Below are 20,188 nucleotides of genomic sequence, written 5' to 3'. Positions count from 1 at the left end.
GACTTAGGACTGGACTCTGGTACTGCCATATGTGAGCAGCATGGTCTCAGACAAGTTCATATCTTCACACCCTAGTTTCCTAGTTTTTATTTGGAGATAATATTAATGCCCTACTCAGCAGAATTCTCTGAGGATTTAATGGCACAAAGTATTTAATATGTTTATCATAGTGCTTAGGATATAGGAACAGCTCAATAAAATGGGTCTGCTTATCTATATTAGCATAACCATAAGATAACATTAATAGTAGCAAAGATAATAACACCTCAAAGGTCCCTTAAGCACCATGAAATTTTAAATGTGTAAATGAATAGAAATAAGAGAATTTATAAAAAGAAAGGGTCTTCATAATACTATTATTAGTTTTTGATCTCCACAGAAAGAGAAGGAAAGAAAACAGTGGTTTAATAGAAATAGGAGATGAAGAAATAAATGTGAGGGTAAATAAAAAATGCCTGCTACAAAAATCATAGCAATAGTCCTATTATGAACTGGAACTCTACTTTGTGACCCACCCTCCCTAGTTCAAGGAAGCCCTTATCCTGTTTCTGTTGTTCTATGGCTGTCCTTCAGGTTCAGTGGTCTATGGTCCATCCCTAGGGCTCTGCAGTAGGCTTCTGTTTAGACTCATGTCTCTCTTCCAGTGTTCTCCAGGTATACCAGTCGCTCTCACCTGTCCGAGCGTATACTGTTCCCCACAAGGTTTTCAGTGGTTGCTTTGGGGGGAGTAGGTCAGTATGCCTTTCTTCCAACTTTTCCTGGATGCACCTGAAGAACCTCTATCCTTTTGGTTAGCAGCAAAAGTTTTCACTGTTTGCACCACCTGAGAACTCTGTTTAGGGGTTAGACGTTACATTGGCAAGGAGCGTGGTTCCTAACGCAAGCAAGCAGAGACAGAACAGAAGACTCTTGACTGACCAGAGCCCTCTGTCTAAGATTAATAGGAAGCTGCTCCTGTCTTGCTTTTCATTCTAGCAGGGTAAGCAAGTTGAGGTAGTCCGCTTTCTAGTAGATTGTGAGAAGATAGATCTCAGCAGGAGCCTGGCTTGTGGGTCTGATGTGGAGAGAAGACAGTCAAAAGGAAATATTCTTGTGGTTTCTCTGCTACTGAAAGGCGGCAGGGCTGTTGTTTGCTGGAGCAGGCAATTGAGAAGAGTGACATTCTGGCCATCAAACGTTAATAGGTCCTAGTGGAAGTGTGGTGACAAAAGTTGAGTCATAACTGGAGAGGAAACTAATCTTACCCATGTTTTTTTGTTCTTTGGTGGACACCCTCAGTAAGCTCTTTGAAGTCAGTGGCTTTCTATCGAAGAGAGCTATAGTAACGGTTGGCCACAGTAATGGCTTTTCTCACCCTTGTGTTGGAACAAGAACCAGTTATGAGAAGACTAGGTTTGACTCGCTTTTGGTGTGGTTCATGTTGGTGGGAAGGTTACTTGAAGGTCTTTTCATTTATTAATACATTTGGTCTCGGATAGGCCTTCAACACCTTCTATTGGTCTGATTGGTTCGGTACAGGTTGTTAACAGAATTCAAATCATCCCCTGGACCCCTGAGGGAACATCTCGCAAAGCCCCTTCTGTCCAGCTTATGGTGTACAGGAGCCTCTGGCGGCTTTTTGAGTATGAAGCCCAAGTTACTTCGAGCTGTTCATGACAGTGACCTGTGACTCCGTGTGTTTTGGTGTCTTCTCCAGGGCACTTTATAAGGCATCAGGATTACAGAGGACCTCTGTTTCAATGTTAGAACCTGCCCCCTTCTCCCAAGTTTATTCTTCTCTGTATGCCTCATACCCCAAGCTCTTCAAACTTTGGAGAGAGCTCAGTGTCTGTAGAAGAGTAAATATGCAATCTGAACAAATTCCACCAGGGAGGAAACACAGCTTTAGAGGCACTAAAATAAAAAAAAAACTTCTAGCACCCACCATCCCAAAGAACCTAAAATAACACTTACCTGTTCATGTTATGATGCTGTCCTTGTCCTTCGAACATTTTTTGATGTTGCTTTTATGACAGGAAGATGTCAGATTGAAAAAGCCCACACCCAGTCATCTTGCGCAAGCAAATAGCTCCTGCCCTGTTTCGTGTTGGTTATGGAACGAAGCACCATGCACATTGAGACACTCAGTTAAGAACCAGATTCTGGGTGTGGAACAAGACCTGGGTGCATTTTTCCTTGAGGAGTTCCCAGCTCTTGCTCTTGTGAGTCCAGAACTTATTACTTAACCTTTCACCAAGGGACCTCTTTCCAGGGTGGAAGCACTGGGAAGTAACCCCAATAGCAGGTGGTTATTTCTAGGAAGATTTGAAAAACTCTCAGTTTGCCTGGCAACAAACTAACTTCTCAAAGAGAAACTTCAAAAAACAATATCCTTCTGTGCTGGCTCCGTGTTTGCAAGTGTGAGAGGCTGTTGCATAAGCCAGCCTCCAGGGATTTGCTATAGGCTCTCTGTAAGTGAAGTGGAAGCTGACCGATTTTTCTTGACATGAAGTGAATGTTCGTTTCAGCAGCTACTGCCCACATCATTAGCAAAATCCAACTAGTGTTCTGTGCTCCCATTTTGAAACGCTTGCAGATTGCTTGGCACTTGAAAAGAACAGCCTATGTGTGTCATGGGTTGGGCTCCACAATTAAAAAAATACATATGTGAACCCCCCAAACTCATTAAGAGGACTTTCTCCTTCTGGTTTCCAGATCATGTCAGAACTTCCCAGAAGGCGGATCAGAGAAGTCTCGAGATTTTGTATGTAGGAGTCCTAGTTCTAGCTCATCCTCAGGCAGTGTCTGCTTGACTAGGTCGGTCACAAGTTCATGATCAGAGAAGTTCTACTGCTGCTTTTGCTCACAAATGAGACTCCATGGTAAATCATGGCCAAGCAGAATTACATTTTCCCCTCAAACGAAAATACGCTTAAAAAAAAAAAATCCCTCCACAGAGTGGTAAACAACTCCATGAAGTATAGGTCATCTTAACCAATGGCTGTTCATTTGATTCCAACCCCCTGGCAACCTCACGTTGTGTCAGAGTTAAGCTGTGCTCCTTGGGGTTTTCAATGGCGGAATGTCCAGTAGACCAGCGGTTCTCAACCTTCCTCAGGCCGCGACCTTTTCAAACAGTTCCTCATGTTTTGGTGACGCCCCCAACCATAAAATTATTTTCATTGCTAACTCATAACTGTCATTTTGCTACTGTTATGCATCGGGCGACCCCTGTGAAAGGATCGTTGGACCCCCAAAGGGGTCGCGACCCCCAGGTTGAGAACCGCTGCAGTAGCTGGTCAGGCTTTCTTCCTAGGTGAACTCTCAGTGAAGGGTCAGCCATAGGAGCCCTTTGCACCATCCAAGGGCTCCGAAAGGTTTCTTTGTTGCTGTCAGGTGCGGGGGATCAGTTCTGTTTTAGCGGAACTGCGTGTATGAAGGAGCTTCACAAATGTTTGTAGAAAGCTCCCCTGGCTTTTTCCTTCCCTTTTCGACCAATGTTCTGAAGCCTCCTCATAGAGCCCGCAAATGTTGCCCAATCCTGTGCCGTCTTCATGATTGGTATGTTTACGTCCATTGTGATGGCTATTGTGTCACGCCACCTCATGTAGGGGTTCCTTCACCAACCATGTTACTTGTTGCTGTTTCCTGACAGTTGATTATTTCTAATGATGTGTCCAAAGTAAGTCAAACTCCTATCACGCCGGTTCACAGCGGAATTCTGCTTGGACTTCGTCCAGGCTGCTGCGTTCCATCTTCCTGCGATGCAAGCATGCTCTTTGCTCACAACGTCATTTGGATGCAGCGGTTCTTCCTGGGTCTTCTTTTTTCCACCGTCCAACTTTCATTTCATTTGAGACAATTGAGAAGACCAGGGCTTTCCTAGATTCTAACTCAGTCTCTCCTTTGTGCAGGTTCAATAACTCAATGCCGCCCGATGAAATCTTCATATTCCTTATGCTGGCGTAATTTGACTTTCTGGCCAGTTCTGGACTGATAGAATAGGAGAGTCCCTTCCTTTCCCTCAAAGCCGGCTCACTTGGACATTTAACTATGAGATGCCACTGGATAGGTTGAAAATAATCACCTTTTAGCTCTGGAGTGAAGACTGACGATCTTCCAACACTCTCGGGAGCAGCTCTACTTTGCACTCATGGAATTGCCCTGAGTTGGAAGCATTAGTTTCCTATCAGGCTTTGTCAACAGGAGGTGCTAGAAGGAGATTCAAAGCTAAGGAAGGGGAAAGTTTGCTCCCTTCCTGATAAATTCACATTTCAATGCTTGCAACTGTTCCTTTTAGTAGCGTCCTGACAACATTTCTTTGCCCAGGCAGTACAGCTCCTTCCTGCAGTGGCCACTGACACCGGTTTGCGATTTCCCCCACACTTGCCGAACCAGTCTCAAGGCTCCCACTCAGAGACATTGTCCCAGGCATCTCCTTTCCTAGAGGTGTGGCTCAGCCCCATAGGCCCTCCCTTCACCTTTAGGACACACCAGCACCAGGCCGCCGAACCTCCTTCTCAGAAGTCTGCATCTCACCTTTGTAGCACCCAACCTCCTGTATCACACTAATACCATCAGAATCGCGTTACTTCCTCAGCAAGCTGAGTGCCAGGTCCTCTGAAGCCTTTCACAATGCTTCTAGGTTTTAATTCATGTCTCTTTTCTCTGTCCCACACTCAGTCCTATTTATGGTTAATTGACTTTTACTTCTGTGATAGTGACCCTATAGGGCAGAGTAGAACTCTCCCTATAGAGTTTCCAAGGCTGTTGGAGCAGCTGGTGGATTCAAACGATCAATTGTTAGGCCAGAAGTCATTCATCACTATACCACCAGACTTCTTTTCCCATAGTATGACTTACTATCTCCTTTTCTTTGCAAGTTCAATAACTCAACATCTAGTACTTAATTCTCCATCTTCTTTATGTTTGGGTCATTTGTCTGTTGAGTGGACCTGGACTCGGAGAGTCCCTTCCTTGACCTCACAGCCTTCTCACTAGGACCTTTGACTAGATCCTGCGAGGTGTCACTGTGGCCAACCTGGAAATGGTATTCTTTGCATGGGATTTATTCCTTGGGCTTAGCCTCCCAGGGTTCGCTATGAGTAATTTACTCTGGACTCTAGAAAGATGAGAGCACTGATTTATTAGCTGCGTGGCCTTTGCATAAAACAGGACAGGGAAAGTCATTTTCATTTTTAATTGATAAGGAAACTTGGAGAGTTTCCGTGAACTCATTTCACAAGTCTTTGGAAAACTAAAACGTCGTGGGGGCTCCTGTTTTACCCACCCCCCACCCCCACCCCACCCCCCACCCCGGCACCAGATGCTATGGAAATAACAGATATAAAAGATGTGTTGCATTAAGCAAGGGAAAGAAGGTTGATGGGTTTAAGTGACATAATTGAAGTTCTCAAAGGTAGAAACCCCTTTTGTGAGCTGGGACACCTAAGGGTTTGGCAAGTATCCATACCCTTTAGCCATCCAAGTCACCACTGACTGTGTATATTGAAAGATTTAATGAATCATAGACGTATGATCGCTGCATGGAAAGAAAATGTGTGGTGCCCAGTGTTCTATTTTTCCATAAAGAAAGCATCATTTGGAAATGCAAGCATGTGGAAACAGGCCACAAAAATGCAGCAAATTAATCCTATTATCCAGTTTTAAAAAATAATAAAGTCCTAGGTTCTTAAAATTGGCACTTTATCCTCACTTGTTTTTGAGTAAAACATATAGTGCATCTAAGCAGTTAGCTGAGCCTTTTAACTACTGTTCAATCCAAGAGACATTTCAAATCATGCTGTCACCTGTTTCCGAGTTTTCCACTTCAGGTTACTACCCCAAACTACCTCATTAAAATAAATGAAAACAAATAGGATTATCCAAGGGAAATGCTATTATAAAGTAAGAATGTTTTGGCATCATTTAATAAAGCTGCAGTCCTCAGCTGTAGCTGTAACCCATGGAAATTCAGATGACATCTCAACTCATTAGTTCTTCTGTTCCCTATTTGTGCTTGCACTTGGAAGAGATGATTATGTAGTTTGAGAGTCACAGCCTCATAAGGGTCATTGTTTTCTCTAATGAACAATGATGCAACTCTATGATCCCTTTTTCCTTGTCTGTTAAGTATCCTGTTGATTGTAAAGTTTTAGCACAATGGATCGCCCTGTGATTAAAACATGGGTCTGCCCACAATGGACTCAGCGTACCAACCATCACGAGGCTGGCTCACAAGTGGCTTGTGCCGTGTTCTGATGGTGACCACGCGTAAAAGCTGACTCTACGGCAAAAACCAATCCGTTCATTTCACTGTTGTCGTCGAGTTGCTTCCCACCCACAGTATAGTTGCTTCTGAACTATAGGACAGGGTACAACTGCCCCTCTGAGTTTCTGGGGCTTGAAATATTTATGGGAACAGAATACCTCATCTTTCTCCACAGAGCAACTGGCGGGTTCAAACCACTAACCTTATAATTAGCAACTCAATGAGTCATAGCTCACGACACCCCCAGGGCGCCTTTCTACACCCCCACCAAAATGTCAAGCCTGTGTACCTTTCAAGAAGATTTTATTAAACCGCTTTCTTAGTTTACCAGTATTTGGGGTTAAGGAGTGGAGGTGGTTTTGTGCTAAAGATGTAGGTGGGCTGTGTGCAATCTTTTGTAGGTTTTAAAAAATGGAAAGGCTTTGTTTGAAGTTCACGACCTCTCTTATGGGCTCTAAAGAGCCCTGGGTAGTGCTGTGGGTGAGGCTTACCACAAGGTCAGTAGTTCAAAGGCACCAGCCGCTCAGGTTGGAGAAAGGTGAGACTGTCTGCTCTCATAAAGAGTGACAGTCTTGGAAACCCTAGGTAGGGCTGCTATGAGTCAGAGTTAGCAGGATGGCAGTGGATTCTTGTTCGACCTAACCTAATTTGTAGTGGGGAAGGGATGGTTTAGACCACTATTGGCTCAGTATCAGAGATGATGGACCATCAGAGAAGAGCCCAGGAACTTACCAGCTAGACTTCTGACACCCTGTATCCAACTGAAGCGAGTTGAGAGAAAATGCAGAATGATCCTTAGAATGCAATTTAAAAGTTCGGTATATGAGGGAACGTCAAAAAGTTCATGCAAGAATGGAATACAAAGATAATGGAATTTCTTCCTGGACTTTTTGAAGCCCCCTTGTGTCATCTGGTATGTTGAAAACTGCTGTGTGCTTTGCTGTGGTGCCTAAGTGTATCCCTGCAGCACTCTGACCAGTCATCCTTCAGCCACATGTACAGGAAGGTGAGAATCAAAGGGACCAATGTGGCCACATGAAAACAACACTTCTGATTCTGACATGGGGGGAGCATCGGCTTGTGAAGCACAGCACCAGTGTCGGATTACCCAATAACCAAGGCAAGCATATGCTTACTTGTGCTACTTATTCATTTGTAGTCAACAATTTCACAATTGTTTTCCGCACATCAAGGATTCGGCTAGCATCTGTCTTTCCCATCCCTACAGCACCTAAGCACAGAATCTAAGCTGTTTTTCAAATTTACACTCCCTGACAGAGACATAGCACCCACTAAGCAAGAACAGTTTCACATATTTCTCACCACATTTGATGTGGTGAAAGCCATGTGAAATTGCTCATTACAGACTAGTAAGTAAGCACAACGAAGTCCATGCTTGCCTCGCTTATTGGTAATCTGATCTTGCATAGCACTGGCCACAAGAGAGACATGGCCCCTAAGGAGTGAAGAGAAGAACCATGGTTCCTAAGAACTGGGACAACAGGCTGAGGTCATGGTGGAGATTGGTTTGTCAGTGTTTTAGAGAACGTCCATCTAGATCCAACTGTAGTCTGGGAAATGATGCGAAATTATATGAGACTTGAGTCAGAACTGACTTGAAGGTAGGGAGTCGTTGGTTTTTATTTTGCTTTGGCTTGTTTTGTTTTTCCTTGAAATGGTGCATTTCTTTGAAAAGAGCCAGATGGTGATGTTTCTGCCTTCACTGAGATGGCACATGAAATCTTCCTCTCCATTGATGCACCTTCATTCCAAAACTCACTGTCCTCCATTCAGTGCTGATTCATAGTGACCCTATAGGGCAGGGTAGAACTGCCCCCATAGGTTTCTGAGGTGGTAGCTTTCAATGGGAGTAGAAAGCCCTGTCTTTTTTCTGGGGAGGGCCGGGTTTTTCTAAACCGCTGATCTTATGTCCAAATCATAACCACTAGCTACTTGGGTTCCTTATGCCTTTGTTAGTTCTACTTTAAACAAAGTTTCCATCAGTATCACTTGGAACGTTGTCGTGGATTGAATTAAAAATTAAAAAAAAAATCCATTGACTTTAAGTCAGTTCCAATTCACGGGAACACCACAGGGTGTCCAAGGCCATAATTGTTATAGAACCAGATTGCCACGTCTTTGTCCCATGATGTGATTGGTGGGTTAGAACCTCTGATCTTTTAGTTAGGGTCCAAGTGCTTAAAAACTGAGCTACCTGGGCTCCTTTGGATTGAATTAAGTCTCCCCCAAAATATGTTGAAATCCTATCCTCTAGCACCTAGTGCTACTGTCAGGAAATCATTGAACTGCTAATGGAAAGGTTATTGGTTCAAACTCAGCAGCCCCTCTGTGAGAGAAAGATGAAGCTATCAGCTATCCATAAAGATTTGCAGCCCTGGAGAATCATATGTAAATTGTTTATTAATCAAGATTGACTCCATGGCATTACGTTTTTATATTTTAAAACATTTTAGTACCAATGAACATGATGGTTTTTGGAATAGAGTCTTTGAAGATGTTATCAGTTAAGTAAAGGGGAGGAGGACAGATCCTAATCCAGTCTGAATGGTGTCTTTATCAAAGTGGAGAAGACCAGAAAGACAGAAGGAAGGCCTGGATGAAGATGCTTTCCAGACAAAGGCTGCCTGGGGCTACCAAAAACTGGGAAAGATTAAAAAGGATCTTCCCCTACAGATTTAGGACAGAGTATGACTGGTGACAATTAATTTGTATATCTCACCTCCAGAACTGAAAGGCGATACATTTATAGTTGCACATGCCACTTAGTTTGCTACAGGACCCCTAATACCCTCTAATACAAACAGTGAATGAGATGAAGCCAATCATGAAACAAAGAAACTCGGGTGGAAGTAAAAAAGCACAGCGTAATAAATATTTCTTTAATTGGCTCTAATAGGCAAATTACCTGTCATCTTCGAGGCTTAATATTTCCATCTTAAGAAGAAATATCTAGCACCTGTCAGAGTGCTTAAAGGAACCCTAATAATAATGTCGGCTAAATGTCAGGCTTCTCACTGAAAGGTCAGTGGTTCAGACCCACCAGCCACTCTTCAGGAGCAAGACGACTAGCTGACCTCTTCACTACTTACAGTCTCAGAAATCCGACATACGGTGACTATGAATCAGAATGGGCTCGATAGCAGTGGGTTTGGTTTTGAGTTTAACACCTGTATCACAGACTTTCTGGAATGAACGAGATGAACTTAGTGTTGTAATGCATCAGAAGCAATGCCTGGCATGCTTGTTCTAGCTCCTCTTACTGTTATTAGGTGCCCTTGAGTCAGTGCCAACTCCTAATGACCCCATGCATCACAGAACTAACCACTGTCCAGCTCTGGGCCCTCATCACCATGGTTGCTTTATTAGAGCCCATGGTTCCAGTCACAAAGCCAATTCATTTTGTTGAGAGACTCACTCTTCTGCTGCTCGTCTCTGCAGGAGAACGATGAGACTCTGTACTCCAGGGAAGATTTATCGTCTGGAAACCCACAGGGATTATGCCACTTGGTCCTACAGGGCTGCTATGAATCCAAATCTAGCTCAATGATGGGGTTTTTGACTGATACATTATTTCTAAGTAAGACACTTTTAAGTGAGCTTTCTTCTTTTTGGTTGTTTCCCCTACCTTACCAAGCTTAATGTCTTACTGCAAATTTTAATAATGCCCCTTTCACTTTCAGAAGTGTTGAAATTTGAAGTGCTGCATTGTGTGTAGCAGGTCTATTTTATGATACAAACTATAGGTAATCTTGAGAAGAATGGGAATTCCAGAACCCCTTGAGGAACTTGTACATGGATCAAGAAGAGGATGGCAATACTGCCTGGTTCAAAATCAGGAAAGGTATGTGATAGGGTTGTGTCCTCTCACCACAGTTATGCACCGTGTATGTGGAGCAAATTATCAGAGAAGCTGGGTTATATGATGGAAAATGGGGCATCAGGATTGGATGAAGTCTTATGAACAATCTGAAATATGCAGATGACACAACCTAGCTTCCTTATAATGGGGAGACTTGACGCACTTGCTGATGAAGATCAAGGATTGCAGCCTTCAGTGTGGAGTTAAACTCAATGTAAAGAAGACCAAAATCCTCAGAACTTGTCCGCTGGGTAGCATCATGATAACGGAAAAGAGATTGAAGTTGCCAAGGAGTTTGTCTTGCTAGCATCCACAATCAATGCTCATGGAAGCAGGATTCAAGAGATCAAAGGGTATATTGCATTGAGTCAATCTGCTGGCCAGACCTCTCCAGAGAATTGAGAAGATTGGATGTTACTTTGAGGATGAAGAGCCTCTTGGCCCTAACCTCATGCATGTGAGGAGCCCTGGTGGCATATAGTTGTGAGTTGGGCTGCTAACTGCAAGGTCACCAGTTGGAAAGCACCGATTGCTTTGCAGAGAAAGATGGGGCTTTCTACTCCCTTAAAGAGTTGCAGTCTCAGAAAGTCACAGGGGCAGTTCTGTCCTGTCCTATAGGGTCGCTATGAGTGGGAATCAATTCAATGGCAATGACTTGGGGCTTTATTTGGTATTATATACCTGTGAAAGTTGGACTTTGAAAAAGGAAAACTAAAGAAGAATCGATGTAATTGAATTGTGGTGCTGACAAAGAATATTGAAAGTGATATGGACTGCCAAAAGGACAAATAAACCTGTCTTGGAAAAAGTACTGCCAGAGTGTTCCATTGAGACAAGGATGGCTAGACTTTGTCTTACATACTTTGGACATGATGTCAGGAGAGACCCGTCCCTGGAGAGGGACCTCATGGTTGGTAAAGTAGAAGGGTAGCAAAAAAGGGAAGGCCTTCAAGGAGATGGATTGACATCATGACTCCAACAATGGACTCAACATAGGAATGATTATGAGGATAGCTTAGGAAAGGGCAATATTTTGTTCTGTGGTATACAGGGTCACTATGAGTCAGAACCTACTTCATGGCACCTCACAACAACAACACTATGATACAAGGTAAGTCTGAAAGTATACGTCACTAAACTATGAGTCCATATTGCTCTTAGTACTTTGTTATTACTCCTGATGCTCCTCATGTCATTTCTAAAACATACATTTTTATAAAACATTTATAAAAACATACATTTTATAAAACTCATTCTTGAATAACACTGGTGTGTGTGGTAAAGAATTGTTGGGGAGAGCTATATTAACGGATGTTTTTAGATGTCTGGGAATTCACATCTTTGGGGAATATAATTTATATATCTTGTTTATTCATTCATTTCTTTCTTAACAAAAAAAACTCCACACCCCCATGAATTCTCTATTTAATTTATTTGCCCTTTTATGCTAGAGTGCTTCCACCCATTTGATTACTATATCTTAGAATCGGTCTTGATATCCAATAGGGTATATTTTTTCTCATCCAATTTTACTTTTATGTTTTCTTAAATTGTTTGGAACATTTTGGAAATGTACATATAATTCACTTTTAGTGGACTGTTAAATGACAGGGTTTTATTTACACATTGAAAAGCAGGAATATCAAAGCCCATAAAATTCCTTTCTACTAGTTTAACCTGTTCCATCTTAGGATCTCAGGTTTAACTATGCACCTGTATTTGATTTTTTATATGTTTATACATGTTATGGATGGGTGATGAGAAGTACTTGTCTTTAGTGACAAGTATTGTGAAATAAGATTTCCTCTTAATTCAGAGCAGACTATTAACATGATGGTACAATCAGGACATTCATGGAAACTTAATGACAAAAACATTCCAAGAACTGCAGAAGGGCACTTCCCACACCCATTAGGATGAAAACTCCTGTTGGCACGAGCTGGGAAGAATCTAGGTAGAATGATTAGTTGGATTGCACCCGTCTCTAAAGAGCCTTTCTCTTTTTAAATTAGTACAGTCTGGGCTATTAAATGCATATGAAAATTAATGACTTTAACAGCCATTGTTTTGGCCACGGTGTTTGCACAAAAGCCTTCACAATAATAGAGAAGGCTGTGCTTATGTTGAACAAGTCTATGCTGGTTGTTTTCAAACATCTTTCAATTGCTTCGCAAATTGGGAGACCATAAAGCTAGAGTATCAGGGATAAGCTGACCAAGGGGGCAGGTGGAGTGATGAGTCACTCCCAAATGAGATCTACTTCTGAGCCCCAAGAGTTGCATGGATTGGAATGCACTGAGTACGATGGTACTCTGTAAGAAGACACTTCTCTGCCTATCTGTTGATTTTCCTATGAAATCTGCAGATGTAGAAATAAATAAATAGACTTGGAGTGGTTACAAATGTGGCAGATGCAGGTTGAATATGCATATGATATGAATATGCACTTTCTTTATCACCAAGGCTACCATGCTGACTGGAAATTTTGGGTGTGTGTGTAAAAATATTGCTACTACCCTGTTTTCCTGAAAGTAATACATCCCCCGAAAATAAGACCTACTTACAGTTTTGCCTCTTGCTGAAATATAAGGAATCCCCCCCAAAATAAGACCTCCCTGAAAATAAGGGTTTGGATTGTTATGATGGTGTTCCAGAAGATGATGACATGACTGTCATTGAATAAATGAGTAAATGTACCACAGAGTGTTGTACATGGAAATAATGATAGTAACAAGAAATTCTTGATGCTGTAGGATTCACAGTTTGTCTGGTTATGCTGGTTTGTGATGACAACTGCTACCGTACCGTATATGGTAATAAATTCCCTTTTTTTGTTCAACAATAAATGTGTACCATATTCTTTTTCATGGAAAAATAAGACATCCCCTGAAAATAAGACCTAGTGCATCTTTGGGAGCAAAAATTAATATAAGACACTGTCTTATTTTCGGGGAAACAGGGTAGTTGTCATTGAGACAATCCTGTGTGTGTGGAGTAAAGTGAACTGCCCCATAACATTTTCAAGGCTGTGACTTTTGGAAAGCAGCTCACCAGGTCTGCCTTCCAAGATGTCTTAGGATGAGTTCAACTGCCACCCTTTCTGCTAGTGGTGGAGCACCTAGCTCTTGGTACCACTCAGGACTCCTAGGCCAGTGGCAATGCGTTAGGTGCCATCAAGTCAGTTCTGAATCATAGCAAACCTAGGTAAAATGCTGCCTGGTTCTGTGACATCCTCCCAATGTTGCAACCCCTGTGCAATCCCTATCATTAAAGGTCTTGCCCTTTTTCAATGATCCTCTACTAACCATGGTGTCCTTTACTAAGTATGATATGGACAGTGGTTTGTGTTCCTATTTGGGATTTTTCTCTCAAAATAAAAAACATTCATGATCCAATTTGGGCTGTTCCGTATTCCTGCCAAAACAGGAATCTTACTACTCTGCTTACTGACAAGTGTCCTCCACTGCCTACAAAGAAATCAGCCGAGGCTCTCCTCCTTTAATACTTGGACTCATATTGAAAGGAGAGAACACGGCAGCAAGTGGGCTTTATCCAGGACGTTATTAATGCACAAAGCCCTCATAACAAACCATATCCTCAAGCTTCTGATCCCAAGTGCTCACCAAAATAACCTTGCTTGACTTATAAAAAAAATCCTCAGTGATTATATCTCTGTATCAGGTCAAATTATGGCTCCCCCCATGTTCCCCTCCCCCACAAAAAAAGAGATATTATGAGTCCTCCCCTCTCACTCACTGACATTGAGTCCATTTCAACTCACAGCAGCCCCACAGGACAGCGTAGAGCTGCTTGTTTGGGGGGTTATCAAGAATTGAAATCTCTTCTGGAGCAGGTAGCCTCATTTTTCTCCTGTATAGTGAGTGACTGGTGGGTTCAAACTCCTGACCTTGAGGTTAGCAGCTTTTGTAGCTCATTGTACCACCAGGGTTCCTGACTCCTAACTAGAACTGGACAAAGTGATCTTATTTAGAATGATTTGGAAATAGTCTTTGCAGATGGAGAAGGCAAGAATTTGAAATGAGATCATTTGGGATTAGTGTGGGCCCTACATCCAAAGATTGGTATCCATATAAGAAACAAGAGAAGAGATCTGACACACACATGGGGAGGCACAGCCATATGATGACAGAGAAAAGGGGAAGGAGAGACTATGAAGGTCAATCTGAGGCTCTGGACCCTCAAACAGAAAGAAAGAAATCAAAGTTGCATTAGTTTCTGTATTAGTAGTTGTATTTGATGTTGAAGTTATATGCCACAAGCTAAAGGAACATCTGATGCTACCCCAATTCAGAATAAGTAAGGAAGTATTACCACCACCACCACCACCACCACTTCCCTTCCCACCACCACCTCCCTTCCCACCACCACCCCCTGTGAGCCCTCAGAGGTCACATAGCCCTGCCAACACCTTGATTTTGGACTTCTGGTATCAAGAATTGTGGAAAATAATTGTCTTGTTTAATCTACTAGGTTCATGCTTACTTCTTGCAGTAGCTCGGAGAAATTAATACATCCCCCCAGGCTCTCTTTTATTGGCTGAGCCTAGAGCCCAAGGCTGACTTTCATAGTCTCTCTTTCCCTAGACTCATATACAGTGTGGTTTTAAACATTCAAACAAAACACAAGAAGTAACTAGTATGTAAAAGGCTTCCTTTCAGATGCTTGGAACAGATCATTGGACAGTACAAAGATCTTTGGTCTTGGAGGCTAAGCTTCTAGCTGCTTCCCAGAGGTCTCCCTGTAGACAAACGGTCTAATAAAGTCAACCCCTCAGCATTCTCCTAACATGGACAAACTTGCGTCTCAATTTTAAATCTACATTAAGGTGCAGTTTGAATTCAGGCATATTGGCTAAAGTTAAATTCTGCTTTATATTACGAAAGATATCTGAGCAACACGAGTCTGTTTTCAGCTTTATTTCTCAGTTGGTTATCATTTTTATCTGCTCCATTTGGTGTTTTAGATATGAGCTATCATTTTGTGTTTTCTGTGCTTAATATCAAACTTAGGTGATTGCTACCTTAAATTACCTTACATGTTAATCTCTTCAAAATTTATAGCAGAACAGCAAGTGCCAGATTTTATTACAGTTTCATTTGATGTAAAAGGAAACTAATTTTCTTAAGCTGTCCAAGTTCACCTAAATGCCCTGATGCACTTGAGCATGGGGGGGTGGCAGAAGGCTGCTGAAATGGTATTGGAATGAAAATGTCTTTATTTTACCCTTCCACTCAAAGGATAGTTTAATTAGGTGCACAATTCTAAGTTGATGTTAATTACCTTGGCACTTTTGTTTTTTGCTCAATCAACAATTTCTTGTAGATCCCATTTATATTCAATATTCAAATATCCCCAATTCCTTCAAAAATACTTTTTTATAGTTGGTTTATCTGATTTAGTTTCCAACTTATGAGAATAATGGAAGAAATTGAAATTCTAAAATCCTTAAACCAGAAGAAATCCCAGAAGATAAACTATGAGAAAACAGAATTAGGCAACATAGTAAATGGAAGAAAAGGAAAATCAAATTACTAAATTTGAAGAAAATCACTCTGAGTAAAATTGATGAGAGAAACATTCAACAAACAAAGCAAAGAAATTAGAAGAAAGTCTGAGAATCATGTGGGCCCCTATCAACAGAAATAACCTATATCTCATTTGGATCTCTGAAAAAGAAGAAACAAAAAATCTACAGGGAAAATAATATATGGGAAAATTTCCCCCAACATCACAAAGGAGAAGCAAATAACTATTCAAGAAGCTGAAAAAACCCCAACTAAGATAGATTCCTGAAAGGAAACATCGTGATATATCATAGTCAAACTGTATTAGGATCCAAGTAAGGCTCACATGTTGTGTGTAATTCTTAATTCTCATGAGTCCCTTTTAAAATTCTCACATGATCCCTTAATTCTTTTATTTCATGCCATTTTATTTTTGTCACAGGCCCTCACATCCTGGGTTATAGTGGATTGCATTTTAATAGTGGCACTTAACATGTCCCTCTGCTTTTCCTATACACTGGCAATTAGGTCTTGAACCTTGATTGATTCAGAGTATTTTCCAAATATGTAAGTAATATGTGCTCATTTCAAAATTATTAATATAAACTAAGAAAAAAACCTGCCTATACTCCTACCTGCCAAAGGTATATATCTAAAAAACAAACAAACCAGGAAATGTTTTTCCCACAGATATGTATTTAAATTTTTTTTTCAAAACCATCTTATCACCTTCAAAGTACTCTCCATTATAGTTAATACATTTGTCAAATTTGCCATTCCCTTCTTGGAAACATTTTTCAAACTCATCTGTTTGGAGGACTGACAGCACCTCCCTTTTGTTTTTCTATGTCATCAAATCACTGTCCTTTCACATACCTCTTCATTTGAGGAAACAAAAAGAAGCTGCACAGAGCAAGGTCAGGTGAGTCAGGTGCGTGGGGCAAGAGAGACATGCTGTTTTTTACCCAAAACCGGCACACTGACATGGCTGCATGAGGAGGTGCATTGTCAAGGTGGCAAACCAGTCCCCCCTCTGCCACAAATCAGGACTTTTAAAAGAGAGCATTTTACTGGGGCCTCTTACAGTTCCTCTAACAAAACATACATCAATTGTATCAAGCACATTTGTACATATGTTTGTCAAACACCGTTACACAATCTTTTCAGAATCTCTAAACAGAAAGCTTTATTAACAGTTTGACCTGGTGGAATGAACTCCAAATGCACTACGAGTTGACATTTTCATCTGGTTGGGAAGTTGACGGATGCCCAGAATGAGTTTGTCATCAATTGGCATTTCACCTTTTTTGAAATAAGAAAACCACTTACACACTTGATTTTTTCCCCATAGTACTGTCCTTGTAAGCTGTGTTTCACATAGCAACAGTTTCTGCAGCATTTTTCTGGAGCAGGAAACAAAATTTCACATGCTGTTCTCGTAAATCAGCCATCACACACAAAAACATGATGTTTGAGAGAAACTGCTTTCACGAAAAATTTCACTGTGACCAGAGAGAACCTTCCATGTGGTGCCACTGGGTGCACTAACTCCTATCAGGAAAAATATGTACTATGAAAGCTCCACCCAGCCAGAGCTTATTTCTGGTGTTTTTTTTTTTGAAGGTACCCCTTTGTATGTATATGCATATACATTATATAAATATTTAATATTAACTAATAATCTTTAGAAGCACTTGTACTCTACAACAAATAGGAAACAAAGATATTTTTTTTGAATGTGGGTCTGTGATTGTAGGATAGTGGTAACCCAAAAGAACTATGGTGAGGTATCAAAATATGACTCAATATTATAATGAAATTAAAATCATGGTTATTTGAATATAATATACATATTTAAATTATATAAAACCAAAGACTCTTATATAGCAAGTTCAAATATTTACATGCTCAGAAAGTTACTGTCTGGCTTTGGGATTGAGAGTCTGCAGAAACAGTGCAGATTTTCTGTGAACCAAGCACATGTTCCAGTCGCATCTTTTGTGGCTATCCCAGATCTCCCAGGCCTGTTTTTAGATGTATAGAAGCAGAGGCTCATGGGTACCATAAGTGATGATCTACCAAGAGCTTCTAATATGCTTTTCTTAATTAACGTTCAGATCATTCTGTTTGTGGATCGATAATTTCATTAAAGTAATAAGAAAGCCATCTGAAAAAGTGGTTTGTGCCGTTTTGCTGTGAAATATACTCTGAATTCTATTGCTAAAAAATAAGTTCCCCATGCCAGTGAAGTAAAGGCAGGGTTGCTTTAGAAAGCCTATTCAGGTAGCCAAGGGCCAGCGATCAGTGCTTTAGAGCTGAGTGGCTTTTGCTTTATTTTCAATTGTGTTATTGTAAGATAACAACATATACATAAACCCATTTGCCAGTTCTACATCTTTTACACGTATTTCAGGTCCATTAATTGTGTTCATTATGCGCTGCAATCATCACCACTCCTAATTTCCAAATGATCCCATTACCATTAAAAAAACTTGGTGCCCCTCCCCTGCCAATGATTCCCTCTACCCTCCCTCTCTCCTGCTCTCATGTTGCTGCCCTGGGCCCTGAGATTTTTTTTGAAAGATAAATGAGGAGTGAGACCAGCTTCGTGCATTGCTGTGGGCCTGCACTGTAGCGGGATGCCTCTGTGTGGAAAGACTTCTATGGAGGAAGGGAATTGTGGTACCTGAGTTGAGTTGATCCTGAGGAAACCCTCACTCCTGGCATGTCAGATATTCTTTCACTCCCCTCATATGAGGTTGGGGACAGATTTCATGTGCAAGAGAACCCGAAGTCTTGCTCCTCTGGTTTCCTGATAGAAAGTAAGCCCCACCCCAGCCCCCGCCTAAGCCACTCCACAGACCTCCAAAGAAACATAAAACGCACATCCTCTGGACTCTCCTCGTCTGTCCTGGAGTTTACTGGACAGGTGTTAGATTGTTCCAGATAAGAAGCTCTCTGTGTGTTCTGCTACTCCCGAATGTTTTAGGATGCACCCTTGAATCAAGCTTTTTTCTTCTCTCTCTCTCCCTTAGGGAGTCTCTAGTTTTGGAGCAGTCTGGTGGAGGCACTTAAACTGCTTTCACTTAGTTGTTCTTCAAAGTCATGCCTCTAGCTTTGCACTTACAGCAGAAAGGAAGGGGAGTTCAGGAGGATAGCCATGTGCAATCTGCTTCTGATTTGTTCTAAAAGGGTTCTCAGGGATATTGTTCACAGGGCACTTCATGTAAGATCCCACTTGAAACTTTTCTTTTTAAATGAAGAACCAGGATAAACAAAAGGGTCTTACTTAAGGATCTGGCAGAACTTCTCCTTTCTAATAAGCATAGTGTGTTAGTTAGTCTAAGAGACCAAGAAACAGAGGCTTACACAAAATGGAAGTTTATGACTGTTTTCTGCAATGCTCCATATAACAGTGGTCCAGAGCTGACTGAAGGAGCCACCACGGTGGAGATGAATGGAGCCCTCATCTTTGGATCTACGTAGCTCGCTCCATGAGAAACAGGGAAAGGAGATCGTAGAGTGCTTGCCCTCACTTCCTCGATACAGGTGTTTCCCATGAGCTGGAGTTGATTCCGGGCGTTGAAGTTGGGTTGGGTTTTTCTTAGTCACCTCCAGTTAGCTAGATAGTTGTCTCATGGAAACCTCTGACTGGAAGAGAGAATGAGAAGAGCTTTAGGGGGAAAACAAATAAAGGAAGTAGATATTGGTGGGCAAGCAGTCTGTGTTGGAATTTTCCCCTGTGCCTTCCCAAATATCCACGTGCCCCCTTCTTCCTACACATAGGATATCCACGTGCCCCCTTCTTCCTACACATAGGACATTCTCTATCAGATTTAACCTATGCTTGAAGTACAATCCTCCCCACCAAACTTAGATCTACCACCTGTGATCTGGCTACCTAGAAACTAAGAAGCAAATTCTTTGGCCCCACCTCCCAACCAAAATACCACAATACACAGAGCTCTATGACCATTTTATTGTGGATGACCACAATAACAGTTCCCATTCAGAAAAGGGATGCATATACAGCAGCCATTCATTAGCTGCCACCAACCCACCTTTTCCCCACTTCCCCTGACTGAATACAAAATGTCCTATGCTGACTCCATGAAACACTGGACATGGGGCCATTGTGATCCATAGCACTTTCACAGGATAATTTGTTGAAAATAGATCACCAGCCCTTTCTTCCTAGTCTGTCTTAGTTTGAGAGCACCACTAAAATCTGTTCAGAGTCATATTTTCCGGTGACGGATGGATGCCTTGTCATTGATGTTGTTGTTAGACACCAACTCAGAGTGACCCTGTGCACAACAGAAGCAAACATGGTCCTGTGCCACTCTCAAAATTGTTATTATGTTCAAGCCCATCATTGTACCCATGATGTCAATCCATCTTGTGGGGTGGGGGGGTCTTCCTCTTTTTGACTGCCCCTCTACTTTACCAAGCATGATGTCCTTCTTTTCCCCGAGAGTGGACTCTCTTGTTAACATGCCCAAAGTATGTGGATGATGGGGAATAAAACTCTGG

Source organism: Echinops telfairi, unplaced genomic scaffold, assembly GCF_000313985.2.
Source record: "Echinops telfairi isolate 266 unplaced genomic scaffold, ASM31398v2 ScPeMD7_3533;HRSCAF=4204_0, whole genome shotgun sequence".
Lineage (NCBI taxonomy): Eukaryota > Metazoa > Chordata > Mammalia > Afrosoricida > Tenrecidae > Echinops > Echinops telfairi.
Note: the sequence above shows the minus strand (reverse complement) of the source record.